Source organism: Ceratotherium simum, chromosome X (genome assembly GCF_057802395.1).
Source record: "Ceratotherium simum simum isolate JZ-2026a chromosome X, ASM5780239v1, whole genome shotgun sequence".
NCBI classification, from domain to species: domain Eukaryota; kingdom Metazoa; phylum Chordata; class Mammalia; order Perissodactyla; family Rhinocerotidae; genus Ceratotherium; species Ceratotherium simum.
Genome location: NC_141940.1, coordinates 82192055 through 82202976, shown reverse-complemented (window position 1 = coordinate 82202976; position 10922 = coordinate 82192055).

The window sequence follows — 10922 nt, the reverse complement described above, 5'->3', positions numbered from 1 at the left end:
TAACCACTAAAAAATAATCAAAACACAACCACATATGATAAACAAAGAGAAAACTAGAAGAGTCATAAGAGAGAACAACCAAACTGAATTGGCAGTCCAAAACAAATGGGACAAGAAACAAAGGAAATGCAAAAGAACCAGAAAATAAGTGACAAAACAGCAACATTAAGCCCTCATATATCAATAATTACCCTAAATGTAAATGTATTGAACTCTCCAATCAAAAGATACAGAGTGGCAGGATGGATTAAAAAGCAAGACCCAACAATATGCTGACTTCAGGAAACACATCTTAGCACTAAAGACAAGCACAGGCTCAGAGTGAAAAGATGGAAGACAATACTCCAAGCTAATGGCAAACAAAAGAAAGCAGGTGTTGCCATACTCATATCAGACAAAGTAGACTCCAAGATAAAACAGTTTAAGAAAGACAAAGAAGCGAAATATATAATGATAAAAGGGACACTACATCAAGAAGACATATCACTTATAAATATATATGCACCCAACATAGGAACACCAATGTACATAAAGCAACTATTAACAAACCTAAAAGGAGACATCAACAACAACACAATAATAGTAGGGGATCTTAACATCCCACTTACAACAATGGATAATTCATCCAGACAAAATGTCAATAAAGAAATAGTAGACTTAAATGAAAAACTGGACAAGATGGACATAGTAGACATATGCAGAACACTCCATCCAAAAACAGCTGATTACACATTCTTCTCAAGCACGGATGGAACATTCTCTAGGATAGACCATATGTTGGGAAACAAAGCAAGCCTCAATAAATTTAAGAAGATTGAAATCATAACAAGCATCTTTTCAGACCATAAGGCTATGAAACTGGAAATGAACCATGAAAAATATTAGGAAAGTGACAAAAATATGGAGATTAAACAACATGCTACTGAACAACCAATGGATCATTGATGAAATTAAAGGAGAAATCAAAAACTATCTGGAAACAAAGGAAAACAATAATATGCCATATCAAACCATATGGGATGCAGCAAAAGCGGTCCTGAGAGGGAAACTCATAACGATACAAGCCCACCTTAACAAACAAGAAAAAGCCCTAATAGGCAACCTTAAATTACACCTAACAGAACTAGAAAAAGAAGAACAAACAAAGCCCAAAGCCAGCAGAAGGAGAGAAATAATAAAAATCAGAGCAGAAATAAATGAAATGGAAACCTAAAAAACAATAGAAAGGATTAATGAAACAAAGAGTTGGTTCTTTGAGAAGATAAACAAAATCGACAAACCCTTAGCCAGGCTTACTAAGAAAAAAAGAGAAAAGGCTCAAGTAAATAAAATTAGAAATGAAAGAGGAGAAATTACAATGGATACCATGGAAATACAGAGGATTATAAGAGAATACTATGAGAAATTATATGCCAACAAATTGGACAATCTAGAAGAAATGGATAAATTCTTAGACTTATACAACCTCCCAAAATTGAACCAAGAAGAAATGGAGAATCTGAATAGACCAATAACAGGTAAAGAGATTGAAATAGTAATCAAAAACTTCCCCAAAAATAAAAGTCCAGGACCAGATGGCTTCTCCAGTGAATTTTACCAAACATTCAAAGAAGATTTAATACCCATCCTCCTCAAACTATTCCAAAAAATAGAGGAAGATGGAACACTTCCTAAATCATTCTACAAGGCCAACATCACCCTGATACCAAAGCCAGACAAAGATAATACAAAGAAGGAAAATTACAGGCCAATATCGCTGATGAACATAGATGCAAAAATCCTCAACAAAATATTGGCAAACCGAATACAGCAATACATTAAAAAGATCATACCCCATGATCAAGTGGGATTTATACCAGGGACGCAGGGATGGTTCAACATCCGCAAATCAATCAACGTGATACATCACATCAACAAAACAAAAATAGAAACCACATGATCATCTCAATAGATGCAGAGAAGGCATTTGACAAGATACGACATCCATTTATGATAAAAACTCTCAATAAAATGGGAATAGAAGGAAAGTACCTCAACATAATAAAGGCCATATATGACAAACCCACAGCCAACGTCATACTCAACAGGGAAAGACTGAAAGCCATTCCTCTGAGAACAGGAACGAGGCAGGGCTGCCCACTCTCACCACTCCTGTTCAACATAGTACTGGAGGTTTTGGCCAGAGCAATTAGGCAAGAAAAAGGAATAAAAGGAGTCCAAATAGGTAACGAAGAAGTGAAACTCTCACTATTTGCAGAAGACATGATTGTGTATATAGAAAACCCTAAAGAATCTGTTGGAAAACTATTAGAAACAATCAACAACTACAGCAAAGTTGCAGGGTACAAAATCAATCTACAAAAATCAGTTGCATTTCTGTATGCTAATATTGAAATAACAGAAAGAGAGCTTAAAAAGATAATACCATTTACAATTGCATCAAAAAGAATAAAATACCTAGGAATAAATCTTACCAAGTAGGTGAAGGACCTATACAATGAGAACTACAAGACATTATTGAAAGAAATCCAAGATGACATAAAGAAATGGAAAGATATCCCATGCACCTGGATTGGAAGAATAAACATAGTTAAAATGTCTATATTACCTAAAGCAATCTACAGATTCAATGCAATCCCAATCAGAATCCCAATGACATTCTTCACAGAAATAGAAAAAAGAATACTAAAATTTATATGGGGCAACAAAAGACCCCGAATAGCTAAAGAAATCCTAAGAAAAAAGAACAAAGCAGGAGGCATCACAATCCCTGACTTCAAAACATACTACAAAGCAATAGTAATCAAAACAGCATGGTACTGGTACAAAAACAGACACACAGATCAATGGAACAGAATTGAAAGCCCAGAAATAAAACCACACATATACGGACAGCTAATTTTCGACAAAGGTGCTAAGACCATGCAATGGAGAAAGGAAAGTCTCTTCAATAAATGGTGTTGGGAATACTGGACAGCCACATGCAAAAGAATGAAAGTGGACCATGTGCTATCGCCACTCACAAAAATTAACTCAAAATGGATCAAAGACCTGAAGGCGAGACCGGAAACTATAAAACTCATAGAAGAAAATATAGGCAACACACTATTTGACATTGGTTTTAAAGGAATCTTTTCGGATGACATGCCTACCCAGACTAGGGAAACTAAAGAAAAAATAAACAAGTGGGACTTTATCAGATTAAAGAGCTTTTATAAGAGAAATGAAACCAGAATCAAGATGAACAGAAAACCAACCAGCTGGGAGAGAATATTTGCAAAACATACATCTGACAAGGGGTTGATCTCCATAATATATAAAGAACTCACACAACTGAACAACAAAAAGCAAACAACCCAATCAAAAAATGGGCAGAGGAAATGAAGAGATACTTCTCCAAGGAAGATATACAGATGGCCAATAGGCACATGAAAAGATGCTCAACATCACTAATCATCAGGGAAATGCAAATCAAAACAACACTAAGATATCACCTCATGCCCGTTAGAATGGCTATAATCACCAAGACAAAAAACAACAAATGTTGGAGAGGATGTGGAGAAACAAGAACCCTCATACACAGCTGGTGGGAATGCAAATTGGTGCAGCCTCTATGGAAAACGGTATGGAGATTCCTCAAAGAATTAAAAATAGAGATGCCCTATGATCCAGTCATCCCACTACTGGGAATCTATCCAACACACCTGAAATCAACAATCCGAAGAGGCTTATGCACCCCTATGTTCATTGCAGCATTATTCACCATAGCCAAGAAGTGGAAGCAACCTAAGTGTCCCTTGACTGACGATTGGATTAAGAAAATGTGGTATATATATACAATGGAATACTACTCAGCCATAAAAAAAGAGAAAATAGTCCCATTTGCAACAACATGGATGGGCCTGGAGCGTATTACGTTAAGTGAAATAAGCCAGAAAGAGAAAGACAAACACTGTGTGATCTCGCTCATATGTGGAATATAAACTAACACATGGACAGAGAAAACTGGACTGTGGTTACCAGGGGCAGTGGGGGTGGGGGGTGGGCACAACGGGTGAGGGGAGTCATATATATGGTGATGGACAAAAATGTACAACCCAAAATTTCACAATGTTAGAAACCATTAAAACATCAATTAAAAAATAGTGCAATGTGCCCCTTTATTAGTTTCTCCTGGCAACGCTGACCACAGAGAGACGTTTTTTGTCAAATTACACTGGTCATTTCCCCTTTCTTGCCCAATTTGCCCTTAAAAATTCCTTGTGATCTTTGCTTACCTCTCCTTACCTGATAAAAGAAAAGTCTATTTTTCTGTTACATTTTGAGACACTTGCAGATTTTTGAGATTGGAGCCTTCTCCCTATTGCAACAGTCTTTCTTCTGAATACAATCTCTTCCTATCTAAGTCAGGAATTACTTTTATTGGGTGGTTTTCTGGTACCCAGACTCTAAGAAGTCCTGACAACCCCTTGGACTCCACTGTGTTCACCCACATATTCATGCAACTACTCAGACACTTTGTGTTCTTTTTGGATGGGGAGATGGGGATCCACAATGGTTAGTCACAACTCCTAATCCAGTGTTCTGGACATTGTAGCATGATTGGAAGTTGTTTTAATTATATTAAACAAGCCTCTTACCAGTTCTTTTCTATTAAGCATGACACTTTTTGGCTCTTTTCTACGCAAACAGGAAAGTTCCTGGATGGAAGTTTTCCTGGCTCTTTTTGAGTGGGGATGTACTCCCTAACTGTTGAGTGGGAAATCTGGGCCTGCTTATTTTTCCTGACTCCTCATCTAGGGATTATCCAGAGTGGGTCTATTAGATCCTCAGTGAAAATTGCGTGAGACAATCCTTTGATGCCCAGAAGAGTATTGTGCATAAAAGTTTCTAGTGAGAGTTTTTTCTGCATGGCCTCTTTCTCTACTTGACTTTTCTCCTCCAATAGGTAACTCCCAATCTACTTGGTGACCCTTCTCCTCCTTTACTGACTATATGCTCTGACAGTATTGCACTCATTCTGTACAATGTCTTGAAAAATGGCAAATTTCACAAAGAATAATTTGGAATTTCAATGCCCTATTTGAGAAAATTGAGATCTCCCTAAACTGGCTTATCTAACTCTTTCTACCATCACTTCCTCTCCTCCTTATTCTCTTATACCTGAAACCTCAACCTTCCCTCCAGCTCCCTTGAATCCTTTGATCTATCCTTTTCAACACCCCTACCTTCTCCACCTCTCAATATACCAATGCCAAACCTTTCCCTTCTTACTCTCGGTAGTCACTATAACCTTAGGGCTCCCTATCCCTTTTGGGGGCTCTCAAGGATCCCAAAAGCAATGACCTATGGCTGAAAATACTAATTGGAAACACATTAGATATTTTGTTCTCTCCTATAAGTTTTAGAGACACCCAGATGACTGCTTGGTATAGCCTTACTTTCCTAAAATTTAGCTCACAGCCTCCATAAGATTACACATCAGGGCAAAGAAAGTCTTAGAAGTCTCCTTCAGAAATATTGATAAGGACAGTTTAGTACACAATCTTAGTAAAATATGAAAGTGAGGAAAAGATGAGAGTCAGTTTTTAAATATAAATTAGTAAATTTTCTATTCCTGGGTGTATGCCTGACTCATGGCTGAAATTTAAAACTTAAAGCTATAAGCTCTTTATTTCTGGCTGCCTATATGTGAATGTATGTGTATTTATCCAAATTGAGTCATTATTCTGACAAACTTTATTCAACAGTAATTATGATTTATAATATTTCAGCTTACTTTTTAATAATTCTCATCTACTCTTCCTTTATTTCTAGCTACACAAGTTTTTTCCCCATCTTTATTGAGGTATAATTGACAAATTAAAAAATTGTATAATATGTCAGTTTAAAGACAGTTTCCAAGATCTTTCTGGTGTTGAAGAACAAAAATTCAACTGAGTAAATTTAAAGATCTAATTGGCTTTATTCAGTGATTTTTGAATCTGGCAGCATCCCATTCAACAAATAGGAGCTCTGAGGAGTTATACAAAGTGGAAAGTTTCTATAGGTAGAAATAGGATGAGACAAAGAAGTTAAAAGAGTAGATTATCTCAGGCAAGGTCACCTTCTCTTAGAGGAAGGCAGGGCGTTTTATCAGCCAGATTACCTCACTAGTGTTGATCAGGAAATTTCAGATTGATTGGTATAAAATCCCACTCCTTGGAGAGGCTGAATCGGCAATTAAGTTAGGTATTAAGTCTTGCTGGGGCTTAGCATAAGTGACTCCATTTTGGGCCTGTTGTTTCTTTTTAACATTGTTAACTTAAAACCTTAGACTTATGCTAATTTAAGTATATAAGTTATGCAGGATGTGTTTTTGTTAAAGAAAAGAGTAATTTTTTCCTAAGGTAAAATGACTTCTTGTTCCACAATGAGAAAGAGGAAAATGAAGTACAAAAGCTGAGTGGATATAGAAAGTAGAAGGTTCACAGAAAAGGAATTTCATTACTTGTCGTCAAGGCTGGGTAAAATTTGATGGTTTTGTTTATAAGATTAAACAAAAAATAGCTTTAGTATCAAACAGTATACTGTTACAAAACTAAAATTTGGTTTTCTCTCTGTTAAAATGACAAATTTTTCTTGGATTATTGGTCTATTTTTAATTAGAGGTTGTAAAAGGTTTTTCTTTACCTTCTGAGTAATTCATCTAGATGGCAATTATTCCATGTTTTATCAGAATAATATCCTGTGCTTTATGTTGACTTTATCATATCCTTGATTATCTAAGAGAATCAAACCTTCTCACTTTTCAAAGAGCTAAGGTTTTGTTTTTTATTTTTATTTTTTTTACAATCATGTTACCTCCCATATTTACTTTTAAAATGCTTTGTTCTCACTTTGGTTAATTCAGTAGCCAAGTATTGTTTCTCAGTGACCTATGTTCTTACTTAACCACACATTCAAACCTCCTAACAAATTTTGACATTTTGCCTTCCCAAAATCAAATCCTTAAGGATGTTTTTAAATCTCAAATTGTCTTTGGAATTTTTTAGATAGCTTCTAAAATCATAAAATACATGTTTATTTTTTGTCTGGTAAAAAGAGATGTGCTAAAAATTAATGTTTATTTTATGTTATATAAATTGTATGAGAAGCATCATCAAATAAAACATGCTTACTCTTTCTTGGATGACATATGTGTGGTTAAAATTTTATTAACATGAATATTTAAAAAATTATATAAATTTCCTAGAAACTTTTCAATGTTCATGATATTTTTCTGTTCATACAAGTCACGGTGATGCCTTTAATGATATTAGGCAACAGTACAATGTTATCAGCCATAATTTCAATTATTTTCTTAAATGATTACTTGGTCACAATTTTTTTTTAACTTAAATCCAGTATATTCTGGGCCAATTGTTTTAAATTGGGGATTCACAACACTTACCTATAAAATCTTAGTATATACATATCTGGAAGCATTTCTTCACTTACAATTACATTTTATTCAGCTCCCTAAATATCATGATTATAATATGTTCTTACATGGTTTCTCACTGAATTGAAAGTTTGTCTTATAAAAGGGCCACTGCCACTACTGTTGCTAAACTTTGATCAGAAAGAGTGTTCTCCACGAGAAGAAATTCCTTAGTTCTTTTGAATGATAGAGGGACTAATTTCAATGGTAAAATCATCCAAGAAATTCAGTGAGTTCTTCCTTTATCCCCAAAATGATATTGTCCTGTTTATCCCAAGTCATCTAAAATAATAGAGAAAGCCATTAAAACTAAAGCTTGCTAAATCAACAACCACAACAACAAACACCTGAATCTCTCATGGCCCAAGATTTTATCATTAGCACTGGTTGCCCTCTAGTCCTCTCCTACTGGTGACGCACGAGCCGGCCATATGACATAGTCACCAAGAATTGCCTATTTTGTCTGGGCTCTTGAAGATTCTGACCTGATCAATTCAGAAATCCTAAAATACTGAAAGAGACTCATTAATTTTACCCATATTTATCGACAAACTGAAGTTGCTTTTCCTCCAGGCTTAGTTCTCAGGAAGTGACACCAGCAGAAAACTAATGTTAAACTCATTGGAAGTGACTTTATGTCATTCTACTTACCAACGACTTTGCTGCCAAACCTCAGGAGATTCAACCCTGGGTTTACGTCTCTCAACTAAAAAGGTACAAAAGCTACTCTGAATGGAAGTCATCCCAATTGAAGACCTTAAACTGAGGCTCTCCAGAAATCCCCCAGAAGTAAATGGCACCATGAGGTAGACAGCTTTCCCAAGAACTCCATACCAAGCAGATGAAATGATAAGATAGTCAGTTTGTGCCCAGGATATTGGAACAAGACCCCCAAGATACCCTTGTCTACTTCCATCCTCACCATTTATACCATCCTTCTTTCCTGTGTCCTCCTTCTTCTCTATCTCCTCCAGCATCTCCGTTGCTATCCACTTAATTTGCCCTATTGCAACCGTAGCCTCCTGTAATGAGCATTACTCGTGTTATATCTTTCCCCTTCATCCAAGCTGTTTTGCCTTTAGTGATTCTTTCATCCCTGCAAAGACCCCCAAATCTATGACATTCCTTCATTCATCTCATAGCGCAATTTAATAACCCTACTTTTGATTGCGGGTTATGAACTCCCTTTCCTTTGAAAGATTTCAGTTTCCCCAAAGTTTCAATACCTATTTCAGATTTAAGGAAGACCATTATGTTAACACTTGGGGACCCTTTTGCATTTCTCAATAGACTTCAAAAGCGACCTCCTTAAACCTCAATACTTTTCAAAAAAAGGTTCATAAAATCTCTAAAATACAAATCAATGGGACAATTATTTCTAAAACCTTAGCTAGCCCCCAGTGAAACATATTTTCTATGTGGTAACCATGGTTATTGGTATCTTCCTGTTAACTGGTTTGTATCCTTTTCTCTAACATATCTTATTAGCCCTTATCAAATCTTTAACTCAATGCCTTCTTTTTCTCACCTTAACTACTCTATTAACTCTGACTTAAGTTTTTCAGGCAGTAGATGATCCAAAAGTTCTAATAAAGCATGTTAGGACAAGTTTGGGTGCAGTCTACTAGTCCAGGAAGCAGGTTGCAGCCTTTATTTCTCACAAAGTTCTCAAGAAACCTTAAATAAGAGGTTAAAATGTTGGAAGTAAACCAAAAATATTTGACTGATTCAGCAGATCATGTCTGGTAACCTCTATGATTAAAGCTGCTGCTGTGACACATAAAAATTTCTCTAGAACTCCCACAATTTCCATGTTCTGCTCTAGAAAATAACCAGGACTGTGGACAATCTTGCCAAACCACCAACAGCATCACCAGAGAACTACAGAAATCGCAGTGGCCAGTTCTCTACAATCCTCCAACATTGGACATGATTTTGGTTTCCAGTGGGGGCACTTGTACAGTGCCTGAAGTGACTGGTGTGCATATGTTCCCTGAAACCTCTCTGATGTGTATACCATCACCAAAAGTCATTAGATCTCAAACTAAGAATTTCATCAGATCACCACTGCTGTTGTCGTTCCATGGTGATGTAAGGATGCTTCAAGTCCAGTGTCCAGCAATCTCCTCAATTGGCTCCTTCAAACCTCAAATCTTGGTTTTACTCCCTTAGTCAACCTTTAATAATTCCTCTTTTTGTTGTATTTTCAAGGTATACTTCTTGTTAAGTGCCTGATCTCTAAAACTCTCCGCCAGTTGTCAGACTGACAGCATACTCAACAGATAATAAAGCAAGTCCTTTAGGGCCAATATGAACTTGAAGGCCAGTCCACTCCTGAAAACTATTTGGACAAACCTCAAACTTGCAATGACTCTTATTCCATCCCTAATAGTGTTTAAGGACAAACCCCCATCTTAAACAACAGGGGAACAGACCAAGTGTTCACAATTGCCCATTTCTTACCCTCTGCTTTTTCTTGGCCAAACTCGAGTCAGTCGTCTCTCTTTCTTTTAGGCTCCTAAACTCTACTTGCTCTCAAGGCTGAGCCAGCATTAAAAAGTGCAATATTCTCCCTTATCAGTTTATCCTGAGAATCAGCTGACTACAGCAAGACACTTTTCCTGTCAGAACCCACTGGTTATTTCCTATTGTTTGACCGAATTGTCATTAAAAATTTTTGCTAATCTTTGCTTACCCATCCTTACCCTATAAAAGAAAAACCTTTTTCTGTTTGATTTTGAGAAAGTTTCTGAGATTGCAAAATTTTTCCTGTTGCAATAGACTTTCTTCTGAATAAAGTAACTCCCTATTGATGTCCAGATTTCTTTTTATTTGACAAGTCACACACCACTTAGTTTCCCTGAATAAAAGAGAGCTCATCAAGTTGTGCTCATAGACTGATTTTAGATCAGTGACTGATTTAAATAGAGTCCAAGAATACAGATAATCCATATAACCTACATGGAGTTAAATATCCAACCTCTTAGTTCATTTCAATGTTAATACTTAATATTATCTCAAGTAATTAAAAGATAATTCTATGCAGAATGGTTATGAATCTTAAAGTATAGGGGATTAAGATGAGCAATCTGCAATTAAAATCTGCAGATTTATAAAGCTTCCTTCACTCCAAAAATCAAAGCAATAAGACATCCTTAAGAATAGTCCATTTGCAAAATACCAGTGATTATTTTGAATTCACATGTTGCCTAAAATAATGATAACTTGAGAATTTGTGTTATGTTGAATCTCTCTCTCTCTCTCCCTTTCTCTACCTTTCTCTTTCTTTTCTCTATGGTTGTCTGTCTCTCCTCCCTCCCTCCTTTCTTTCTTTTCTCCATTCCTTCCTTCCTTTCAATTAATTTGGGGATTCTCTCATGGACAATTATGTGTTTTAACAAATATAACGATAAACACTACATATGGAACCCTATGACCTAAGAAAAAGATTACTTGAAAT